The following is a 12,389-nucleotide window of genomic DNA, read 5'->3' as shown; positions in this document are numbered from 1 at the left end:
CCATCGAGGGCCTGAATAGAATAAAAAGGCAGAGGAAGGGACAATTCACTCTGCCCTGACTAAACTGGGACATTGGTCTTCTGTCCCCTTAATGGGACTTGCCCCACTGGTGCTCCTGGTTGGTCTCATACCTTGAATCCAGTTGGGACTACACCACCAGCTTTCCTGGGTTTCAGGCTTGTAGAGAGCAGATCCTGAGACTTACTAGCCTCCACATTTGCATGAGCCCGTTCCTTATTAATAAATCCCTTCAGGGCGCCTGGGTGGCTCAGTCATTGAGCGTCTGCCTTCAGCTCAGGTCATGATCCCAGGGTCCTGGGATTGAGCCCCACATCGGGCTCCCTGCTCTGCGGGAAGCCTGCTTCTCCCTCTCCCACTCCCCCTGCTTGTGTTCCTGCTCTCGCTATGTCTCTCTCTGTCAAATAAATAAATAAATAATCTTTAAAATAAAAATAAAAAAATAAATCCCTTCATACATATATATATCCTATTGGTTTTATTTCTCTAGATATATCCCAAATAATCCAGTAAATTTCATCCATCCCCTTGATGTATTATAAATTAAATTAGGCCTAATGATTAGATTCAGGTTAAAAGCATTTGACAAGATTTTCATAGATAATGTTGCAAAGTTCCTATTGTATCGTGTCTGTAAGAACATAATCCAGGAAGTCTCACTCTTCGTGACACTAGGTTTAATCACTAAGATAACTGTCATGTCTCTTTATTGTAATTGTTCATTTTCCCATTAATAATTAGTAGGCAATCTGTGGCATCATAGAAACATTTGGTTCCTTGATGTGATTGGCAGCTTCCGAGATTACCCCAGAGCATGATCTCTGCTCATGCTATGTACTTGTGTAAACTCCTCCCCTTGAGTGTGGACTGAACTTACAGCCTCTCCGCTAACAAGATATAACAGTAGAGCTGCAACGTCTCCTCCACGATTGGGTTATAAACAGAAACTGAAGCCTCGTCCACCTCTCTCCTTATCTCTCTGTCCCATCACTCATGCTGGGGTAGTGTGCCATGGGGAGAATCTGAAGCCTTCATTCCAACAATTCTTAAGGAACTGAAGACTGATAATGAAGCAGATCTTACAGCACAAGTAGAGTTTTGAGATGAATGCAGTCCTGGCCAATAGGTCATGAGTAAAGTTGAGCCAGAACAACCCAGCTAAATCCCTCCTGGATTTCTGATCTGCAGCAACTGCAGGATGATAAACGTTGCTTATTTTAAAAATGCTGAATTTTTTTTTTAAGATTTTATTTATTTATTTGAGACAGAGAGAATGAGAGAGACAGAGAGCACACGAGAGGGGGGAGGGTCAGAGGGAGAAGCAGGCTCCCCGCCGAGCAGGGAGCCCGATGCGGGACTCAATCCAGGGACTCCAGGATCATGACCTGAGCCGAAAGCAGTCGCTTAACCAACTGAGCCACCCAGGCGCCCTAAAGATGCTGAATTTAAATGTAACTTGTTTTCCAACAATAATTACCCCAAAACTTTTATCTCATGATTTTAGCATCTGCTAACAATCATTGCCTGACTCAACTCTTATATTGACATTGTAAATGGGGACTTTCTAACTCCATCTTTCTTCCTATGCTTATTAGCTGATAGCTGATATTCTTCTGTAAAGAAAGTATGCATTTATTTTTCCTCCCTTTTTCCTCAGTTGAAAGATAATTAAATCACATTTGAACCAATGCCAGCACTTCCACTGTGGAAATAAGATGGCAGAAAAGGAAGTCCTGGGTTTTAGTCCCCCTTACAAAGAGACCAACAAGGACAATTCACAGAAAATAACCTCAGTGTGAAAATCCTGGAATCCAGTGGTGTGGAGGAAGCACCCCTTGAATAACAAAAACTGAGGGAAGGCAGATTAGAAGGCTAAGAGGGGTGGTTTCACTTTGACCAATTTGCCCTTCCCTCAGGCTGGCACAGTGCCATGCTGACAGGGTTCCCTTGGGCCCATGGTTTCTCCAGTGAAGAAAAGAGAGCCCGAGGTTGATATCCAGCTTATCCAGCATCCCGTCATGCTTTCCAGAGGCTTACTTCTATCCCACCTCCCATGGAACACTGGGCGAATTGGCAGGGCTACACAAAAGGGGGTCAACTAGAAACAAAGAAGAGGGGAAGAACTCACAGCAACCAGTGCAATGATCGTTCTTTGGTACTGCATTCCTCAGTATGAAGATCCTTAGAAAAGGTGGAGAGAGAGACAAAGGACAGAAAGTCTATTTAAAAAAATAATGGCTGGTGTCAACAGCAATGCGTAAAGGAAAGAACAAGTCCAATGCAATCCTAGACACCCACTGACCTCTCCTGTCCTCCTCTCTCCCCCTAAAGTTTATTTGGTTGGTCTGGACTCACTTACAGCCTTTGATTGGCTTTCTAAGGGGCCTAAAGAAGACATTTCTACTGCAGACGGTTAGAGGCACTTGAGCCAGGACCCCGCTCTCCAAAACTCTGGCAGTTGGGGCATGGGGATGGGGGGAGGCATTTCTGGGAAACACAACGAGCCTAGATAACAGGAACTCACAGAGCAGCAGAAGCTGTGACAAGTTTAGTAGTCTCTAAGTGGGTCATATCCCTTCCCCCATCACATCAGAATCTTCAACAGAAAGAGGAATCAAAGGAAGCCAATCTCTCACACACTTTCCAGGCAGGGTAGAGGTGGGAGTCAAACCAGGGTGAGAGGTGAGTGGAGAACCCTGTTTGAAGTTGTGGCTGATCCCTGTTAATAGCTTTCCCCTAGGGACAGGAAGCTTTAGGAAGTGGGGGACCCTACAGGGGATCTTGCCTCCCTCCCCTTCACAAGGCAAGCAGCCTGCCAACCCCATCTTTCAAGGAATGGCCTTGCATGGAAAATGCCCCTACACATACCCTCTTCTTTTTTTCTAGTCAAACTCTGTTTACTGCTTGACCTGCCTTTCTCCCTCCCCTCTAAACCTTTCCTGCTGATTTCTATTTCATGGAATTGGGGATTGAAGTTAAACTACAACAGTGCCGCCAACACCAAGTCTTGTAGGAAAACATTTCAAAGAAATTTAATAAAAATATATTAATAAAAAGGTTCAGGGGCGCCTGGGTGGCTCAGATGGTTAAGCGTCTGCCTTCGGCTCAGGTCATGATCCCAGGGTCCTGGGATCGAGTCCCGCATCGGGCTCCCTGCTCCTTGGGAGCCTGCTTCTCCCTCTGCCTCTCTCTCTGTGTCTCTCATGAATAAATAAATAAAATCTTTAAAAAAAAAAAAAAAGGTTCAAAAAAAAATATTGGCTGAAAACTTCCCAAATTCAGGGTGAGAAATGGATATTGCATTCGAGTCCCAAACGTCCTTACATAGTATGACCCTGAAAAGGTCACCAAGACACATTAAATTGTCAAAAGTCAAAAATAAAGAGAGGGCGCCTGGGTGGCTCAGTTGGTTGAGTGACTGCCTTCGGCTCAGGTCATGATCCTGGAGTCCCTGGATCAAGTCCCGCATCGGGCTCCCTGCTCGGCGGGGAGCCTGCTTCTCCCTCTGACCCTCCCCCCTCTCGTGCTCTCTCTCATTCTCTCTCTCTCAAATAAATAAATAAAATCTTTAAAAAAAAAATAGAGAATTTTGAAAGCAGCAACTGATTCATTATATACAAGAAGTCCCATAAATATTAGCAGATTTCTCAGTGGAAACCTTGCAGGCCATGAGAGTGTCGACGATATATTCAAAATACTGAAGCAAAAAACCTGCTAAACAAGAATACCATACCCAGAAAACTGTCCTGAGAAACAGAGAACTCCCAAACAAACAAAAGCTGAGGGACTTTATCACCACCCGACCTGCCTTACAAGAAGTGGTAAAGGGAGTTCTTCATAGTGAAATGGAAATGAAATTAACAATGAAAAACAATGAAAAGCATCCGAATATGTAAAACTCAATGGTAAAGATAAATAGTCCAAGTCAGAATTTTCTAATGTTGTAATAGTGGTGCATAAATTACTTTCAACTTAGTTTAAAAGTTTTAAAAATTAATGTATTAAAATTAACTATATAATAATTTGATAGTGGATACACGATATTTTAAAAATGTATATTGTAATATCAATAACCTAAAATGGGGGGGTATGGGTAAAAGTACAGAGTTTTGTATGCAGTTGAAGCTTTTATCAGCTTAAAATAGGATGTTATAACTATAAGATATTTTATGTAAGCTCATAGGTAACCACAAAGGAAAAACATGTAGTAGATAGCACAAAAGATTAAGAAAAAAGTCATACATCACAAAGAAAAACAGCGAGAGAGGAAGTGAAGAATAAAGGAAATACAAAAGTCAGAAAACAATAAGACAGTAATAGTAAGTCCTTACATACCAAAAACTACTTAAACAGGGGTGCCTGGGTGGCTCAGTCGGTTAAGTGTCAAGACTCTTGGTTTGGCTCAGGTCATGATCCAGCCCCACATTGGGCTCTGCGTTCAGCAGGGAGTCTGCTTGAGATTGTCCCTCTCCATCTGCCCCTTCCCTGCTCACACACACCCACTCTCTCTCTCTCAAGTAAATAAATAAATCTTTTTTAAAAAATTACTTAAACATAAATAAATGCTCCAAACAAATAATATAGAAAGATTGAATGCGTAAAACACAAATTCCAATGATATGCTACCTACAAGAGACTCACTTTAGCTTCACGGACACATATAGTGGAAAACTGACGGTATGGAGAAAGATACTCCAAGAAAGTGGCAGCCAAACGTGAGCAGGGATAGCTACACTTATATGAGACAAAATAGACACACTGTAAGAGAGGGTAACAAAAGACAAATAAGGTCATTATACAATGATAAAAGGGTCAATTCATCAAGGGGTTATAATAATTGTAAATATTTATACACCCAACATAGGAGCACCTAAATATATCAAGCAAATACTAACACAGCTAAAAGGAGAATGAACAGCAATAAAATAATTATACAGGGTTTTAATACTCCACTATCAACAATGGATAGATCACCCAGACAGAAAATAAGTAAAATAGCAAGTGTAAACAATATTATACCAATGGACCTATCAGACAAAAAACGTTCCATCTAATACCAGCAAAATATACATTCTTTTCAAGTGCACATACAACATTCTCCCGGACAGATCATATGTTAGGCCACAAAGCAACTCTTAAAAATCAAAAATATTGAAATGCTATCAAGTTATTTATCCTTACCACAATAGTATGAAACTAGAAATCAGTAACAGGAGGTTAGTTTGGAAAATGCACAAATATGTGAAAATTAAACAACATACTTCTGAAGAAGAAAGCAAAGGAAAACCCAAAATATTTTGAAACAATTGAGAATAGAAACAACATACCAAAACTTGTGAGATGCAGCAAAAGCCTTTCTAACAGGGAAGTTTAGAGCAATAAATGTCTAAATGAAGAAAAAAGAAAGTCTCAAATAAACAACCAAACTTTACATCTCAAGGAACTAAAAAAAAAAGAGTAAACTAAATCCAGTGATAGAAGAAAAGAAGTAAGAAAGATTGCAGCAGAAATAAATAAAGAAACTAGAAAAACACCCCATAATCAGGAGGGATTTATCCCTGTGACACAAGGGTGGCTTAACATAAGCAAATCAATAAATGTGATATATCACATTAACAAAATGAAGAATTAAAATCACATGATCATCTTGATGCTAAAAAACATTTGACAAAATTGAAGATCCTTTCATGATAAAAGCTTTCCACAAATTTAGTATAGAACAAATGCTCCTCCTCGGGGCACCTGGGTGGCTCAGTCAGTTAAGCATCTGCCTTCAGCTCAGGTCATGATCCCAGGGTCCTGGGATCGAGCCCCGCATCGGGCTCCCTGCTCACCTGGGCTGCTTCTCCGTCTCCTGCTGCTCCCCCTGCGTGTGCTCTCTCCCTCTCAAATAAATAAATAAATCACACACACAAACACAAATAAGAGATAACAAGTGTTGATAATAACAAGAATGTGGAGAAAAGAGAAACTTTCAGCACTATTGGTGGGAATTTGAGTTGGTGCCAGCATATGTAAAACTATATGGAGATTCCTCAAGAAATTAAAAATAGAAACTACTGTATAATCCAGCAATTCCCACTTCTGGGTATATATCAAAAGAAAAAGAAATAAATATCTTGAAGAGATATCCACACTCCCATGTTCATTACAGCATTATTCACAAGAACCAAGATACGGTAACAGCCTAAGTATCCATTGATGGATGAATAAAGAAAATGTGGTATACATGTATAATGGAATATTTTTCAGCCATTAAAAGATGGAAATCCTACCATTTGCAACAACATGGATGAACCTGGAGGATATTATGCTAAGTGAAATAAGCCAGGCACAGAGAGCCAAATGCTGTCTGATCACTTATATGTGGAATGTAAAAATCTCAAACTCATAAAACCAGAGAATATATGGAGGTTGTCAGTGACTAGGGGTGAGGAAATAGGGAGAGGTTGGTCAAAGGGTATGAAATTTCCCAGTTGTAAGATGAATAAGTCCCAGGTGTCTAATGTATAGCATGGTGACTATAGTTAATAATACTGTATTGCATACTTGAAATCTGCTAAGAGTGGATCTTAAATGTCCTCACGACAAAAAAAATTTTTAAGGGTAACCATGTAAAGTGATGGATGTATTAACTAACTTAATTGTAATCATTACACAAAATATCTTAAATCATCATGTTATATACCTTAAAAAATCATATTATATAACCCTAATATATGTAATTTTTATTTGTGAATCATACTTTAGTAAAGCTGAGGGGTGGGAGGAAAGATGTGTGTTGTTTAACCCTTACTGACACACCTTGGGGTTCTCCAGTTATTTTTCTGTTACTGATTTCTAGTCTAATTCCATGTGGTCTGAGAGTATACTTTACATAATTTCTATTCTTTGAAATGTGTTAGGGTGTGTTTTATGGCCCGGAATGTGGTCTATCTTAGTGAATGTTCCATGTGAATTTAGAGGAATGTATATTCTGCTGTTGCAGATGAAGCATTCTTCAAACGTCAAATGTCAATTTAGATCCAGCCGATTGATGGTGCCGTCCAGTTCAATTAAAATAGTCCTCCCTCATCCATGGTGGCTATGTTCCAAGATCCCTGGTGGATGCCTGAACAAGCAGATACCACCAAACCCTGTAGAGACTCTGTTTTTTCCTATACATACAGACCAGTGATAAAGTTTAACTCATGAAGTAGGCACAGTAAGAGAGTAAGAGCAATAATAATAAACGAGAACAATTATAACAATATACTGTAATGATAGCTATATGAATGTGATCTTTCTCTCAAAATATCTTACTGTACTGTGCTCTTCCTTCCTCTTGGGATGTGAGATGATAAAACGTGTATGTGATGAGACGTGAGATGAGTAACATAGGCACTGTGGTGTCACTCTAGGTTACTAGTGAGCTTCTGACAGTAAGTCAGAAGGAGGCTCATCTGCTTCCAGACCACAGTCAACTGCAGGTAACTGAAACCATGGAAAGGGGCGCGTAGGTGCCTCCATTGGTTAAGCGTTGGCCTTCAGCTTAGGTCACGATCCCGGGGTCCTGGGATCGAGACCCACATGGGGCTCCCTGCTCAGCGGGAAGCCTGCTTCTCCCTCTCCCTCTGCCTGTTGCTCTGCCTACGTGTGCTCTCTCTCTCTCTCTGTCAAAAAAAAGAAACCATGGAAAACAAAACCATGCATAAGGGAGTACTACTATATATCCTTACTGATTTTCTGCCTGCTGGACCTATCAATTACTAATAGGTATTGAAGTGAATTTTATATAATTTTATATTCTCTTCTCTATTGGCATATCAATTTTACTTCTTCTTCTTCTTCTTCTTTTTTTTTTTTAAGTAGGCTCTTCACCCAGTGTGGGCCTTGAACACACGACCCTGAGATCAAGAGTTGCGTGCTCTACCGACTGAGCCAGCCAGATACTCCCTCAATTTTACTTCTATTTAATTTTTTTTTCAGTGTTTCAGACTGCTGTCTGTGCAGTGCCCTGAGGGTAGTAGTCTGCTAAAAACCATCTCTCCAGTTTTCTTTTTTTTCTTTTTTTAAAAGATTTTATTTATTTATTTGACAGAGAGAGAGATAGCGAGAGCAGGAACACAAGCAGGGGGAGTGAGAGTGGGAGAGGGAGAAGCAGGCTTCCCGCGGAGCAGGGAGCCCGATGCGGGGCTCGATCCCAGGACCCTGGGATCGTGACCTGAGCCGAAGGCAGATGCTTAACGACTGAGCCACCCAGGCGCCCCATCTCTCCAGTTTTTACAGTCCCATGGAAACCAGGACCACAAGCCCTCCTGGCCTCCAAAGCCAGGTACCTGAAATAAAAGCTGGACACACAGGAACGTGTAAGAGCTCCTCTCTGAGCTGCTGGCATTCTGGAGTGTGACCAGGGAGAATGCAAAGACAGTGCCGGCTCTCTGCGGTCTCAGGAAAGGTTTATAGTCAGCTCTTAGATGTACATTTAATTAGAAGCCTGGCCCTCAGGCTGCAGCTATGATAAGGCCTCTGTCACTGAAAGACTGAGCTCCCCGGTCTGTTGCCTCTTGCTGGGGATCACAGCTGTTTAAGAACTCTTCCTCAGGGGCGCCTGGGTGGCTCAGTCGTTAAGCGTCTGCCTTCGGCTCAGGTCATGATCCCAGGGTCCTGGGATCAAGCCCCGCATCGGGCTCCCTGCTCTGCGGGAAGCCTGCTTCTCCCTCTTCTACTCGCCCTGCTTGTGTTCCCTCTCTCTCTGTGTGTTTGTCAAATAAATAAATAAAATCTTTAAAAAAAAAAAAAAAGAACTCTTCCTCAGTTGGTTGCAGTCCTGTGGGATCCACAGTCTTAAGCCCTGCTGGCCCCTAGAGCCAGGCAATGTAGGGGGGGGTTCCCTGACTGCTGCTGCGAAAATCAGGGCACCAGACAAGTATTTAAGGTTCTTTCTGGAAGATACCAGTGAGCTGGATGGGGGGCAGAAGGAGAGAACAAACACTGCATCCCCGAGTCTCTGTTCCCTGGGGGTAGCTCCATAGGGTCCCTCTAAGTGTGCCAGACCAGAAGCCTGCTTGTGTCCTTAGGCCACAGCTCCTAGACAAAGTCAACGGACCTCTCTCTCAGAAAGCCTGGGTGTGTGTTTCATTCTGCTCTCTGTGCAGGGCCCTGGGAGAGAGAGTCGGCCAACCACTGACTCTCTGGTTGTTACAGTCCCTTGCGACCCAGGAATGCAAGCCCCTCTGGCCTCCACAGCCAGGTGATCAAGGGGCATCGAGCAAACAAACAAACAAAGAAGAAGAAGAGGGAAAAACTGAAAAGGGGAAAAAAAAAAAAAGATGGCGTCTGCTGGCTTTAGCAAGGCGGTGTGAGAACACAGAAGATGGTGCTATTAACCTTGAAAATAAAACTGCCAGTTATATTAACAGCTAAAGATAGCGGGGGTTTTTTGTTTTGTTTTGTTTTGTTTTCAGGAATGGTAGAGAAGTGCAATCTAGGGCAAGCAGGCTAGTTTAAAACTATAGGGGAATCTGGAGAACAAAGGGAGAGGAAGCTCTTCTATAGAGGAAAGGGAGGAGTTGGGAGGGGCTGTTATAAACAAAAAGTCCATTGGTGTAAACTGAGAGCTGGAAGTATAGTGGATTTTCGTTGGCTAAGTTGTGACTGTCTCTCATTGCCAGGACTGTTGAAGCACCCCCCCCCCACCACGCCCCCCAAGAAACCTTCCTTCCTCCTGCTGGGAGAGTAAATAAAGTAGTATCCTCTGGGATTGACTAGGAGTGGTAGGGCTGATCTCTCTTCTGCTGGCCTCCTGACTCCATTCTAAACGAGTTTTCCTTTTATTAATTTTCACAGTGTCCACCTAGTGAAGCAAGATGGCACCTGCTGGAAAGGGGGAGAAAATGGTGCCTGCTGGCTCCAGCAAGGCAGAGGGAGAGCAGAAAGATGGCACCCACTAGCCTCCGTACCTGGAGAGTATCCTATCAGGCCCCTGCCCCTCTGACCAATGCTTTCAAATCAGCAAATGAACCTCTTTCCTATGAAGTCCAGGTGCTTTCCAAAAGGCTGCTTCTGCACTGGGCCCCGGGAGGGGTGAATGGCATGTGAGCTCTTTGAGAACCATTCCTCTGGGCACCTGGGTGACTCACTCATTTAAGCGTCTGCCTTCGGCTTAGGTCATGATCTCAGGGTCCTAGGATGGAACCCCAAATCGGGCTCCCTGCTCAGCAGGGAGTCTGCTTCTCCCCCTCCTCCACTTGTGTTTGTGCTGTCCCTCAAATAAATAAATAAATAAATCTTTAAAACAAAACAAAGCAAAAAAACCCCTCAGTTCCTGCAGCCCTTTGGGTCTTGTGGATGGCAGTCCTGATGGTCTTCAAAGCCAGATGTTTGGGGGACTCATCTCTCAGTTGGTAGTCTTAAAAGGTGGGGTGCCCAATGTGGGGTACGAACACTTCACTCCCCGTGGAGAAGCTCTGGGTTCCCGAGTTCCCTTGCGATTGTGTGTTCTCCCACTAGGGGTTTATGGCAAGATTGTTCTCAGCCTCTCTTACCCAGTTCCATGTGGTTTCCCTCTCATTTGCCCAGTATAGAGGGGTCAGTCCATCAGTTTTCAGTTTTTTTCCAGAGGAAATTGTTCCATACGTAGCTCTATGTTCAGTCTGTCCAGGGAAGAAGGTGAGTTCAGAATCTTCCAATATCACCATCTTGAACTGGAACTTCTATCATTTCTTTTTGTTTTTTCCTTAGGATTTCCATTTCTCTGCTGACATTGCCCAATCAGTTTTTGCATGCTGTCTATCCTTAGAGCACTTAGCATAGTTGTTTTCAATCTTTAGTCTGGTAATTCCAACATCCCTGCCAGGTCTGGTTCCGGTGCTTGCTCTGTCTCTTCAAATTATCTTATTAAATACACTTGCTCTAGACACCTGAAACTAACATTATGGGCCAACAGTACTTCAATTTAAAAAAATACAATAATGTAACCCTGTGTGTAAACTACACTCAAATGCAAAAAAAAAAAAAAAAAAAAATACACTTGGCCCCCCGGGGGGCTCAGTCGGTTAAGCCTCTGTCTTCAGCTCAGGTCATGATCCCAGGGTCCCGGGATCGAGCCCCGCATCGGGCTCCCTGCTCGGCGGGGGGTCTGCTTCTCCCTCTGCCCCTCCCCCCTGCTTGTACTCTCTCTCTCTCTCTCAAATAAATAAATAAAATCTTAAAAAAAAATACGCTTGTCTGTCTCTTCACATTTTTACCTTTCTTTCTTCATAGCCAGACACGATGTGCCTGGGAAAAGGAACTGTCGTAAGCAGGCCTGTAGTCATGCGGTGGTGAGGTGTGGGTGGAGGGAATGGGTTCTATTAATCAGTCTAGGAGTAGGTTTCGGTCTTTTAGTGAGCTTATAGCTCTGAACTGTGAGCTTTAAAAGGTCTTATGTTTACACTGTTTTCCTTCCCCTTGGGTCAGACAGGATTCGGATAGAGTGAGCAGGCGTCGGGTATTTCTCTTCGTTTAGGTCGGTGAGGCTCTGATACGACCCCAGCAGGTGAGGCTCTGACTAACTAGTTTCTCCTGAACACGATCCTTGTTAAGAACAGAGGGCGCTGATGTATTTTATCATGGTTGCCTTTGCTCTCTCCCTTCAGAAGTACGAGGGGCTTTCCCCTCTGTTTGCTGTGAAGACCGGTCAAGGTCCTGGAGGTAGATCTCACAATATTGTGCCCCCCGCCCACCCCCCGCCCAGGACTGGGTCCTCTGGAGTTGTCGACTCTGGAGTTACCCGCACTGAGCCCTCAGCAATTCCTCAATCATATTTCAGGTTTGTCCACCTTGGCACTGGTTCGGCTGCAGTTTCAGCTCCTGGGTGTCTGCTCCGGTAAGCCCCGACTCCCTGTGTTCGCCTGTCCCTTCAGTCGGGAGCAGCTCTTTGCCCTGTGTTTTCCTCTCGCTTATGAATCCAAGAAGAGGTGTTGATTTTCAGCCTGTTCAGCTTTTTACTTGTTGTTAGGCGGAGTGGTGAATTCCAAGCTCCGTATGTGTGAAACCAGACTTGTCTTGCATTTTTTAATTGGGGGATATAAAGGACGTGTTACACCCCTTGTAGTTTTGTCGCGGTATCGGCGTGTAAGACACCGTGTTAGATCCCTTCCACTTGGAATCAAGATTGGGCTTTTGGTGGTGTCTTTGCAGAAGATGAAATCTCCAATTTGCAGATCATGTAAGGACTGTGGTGAGAAAGGAAACCTGACCTGTTGATGATAAATGAGTGTATTTAAAAAGACGTTAGCAGTATTTGAGGATAGGTGTTGGATTGGTCAAATTAAGGGTGCCTTCAGACAAATGAATTAATAAAACAAATGTGTTTGAATTTAGGAGTATCACTGTATTTGTTTGGCTTT

The sequence above is a fragment of the Mirounga leonina genome, unplaced genomic scaffold, assembly GCF_011800145.1.
Source record: "Mirounga leonina isolate KUSES-001 unplaced genomic scaffold, KU_Mleo_1.0 Mir_127, whole genome shotgun sequence".
Classification (NCBI taxonomy): domain Eukaryota; kingdom Metazoa; phylum Chordata; class Mammalia; order Carnivora; family Phocidae; genus Mirounga; species Mirounga leonina.
Note: the sequence above shows the minus strand (reverse complement) of the source record.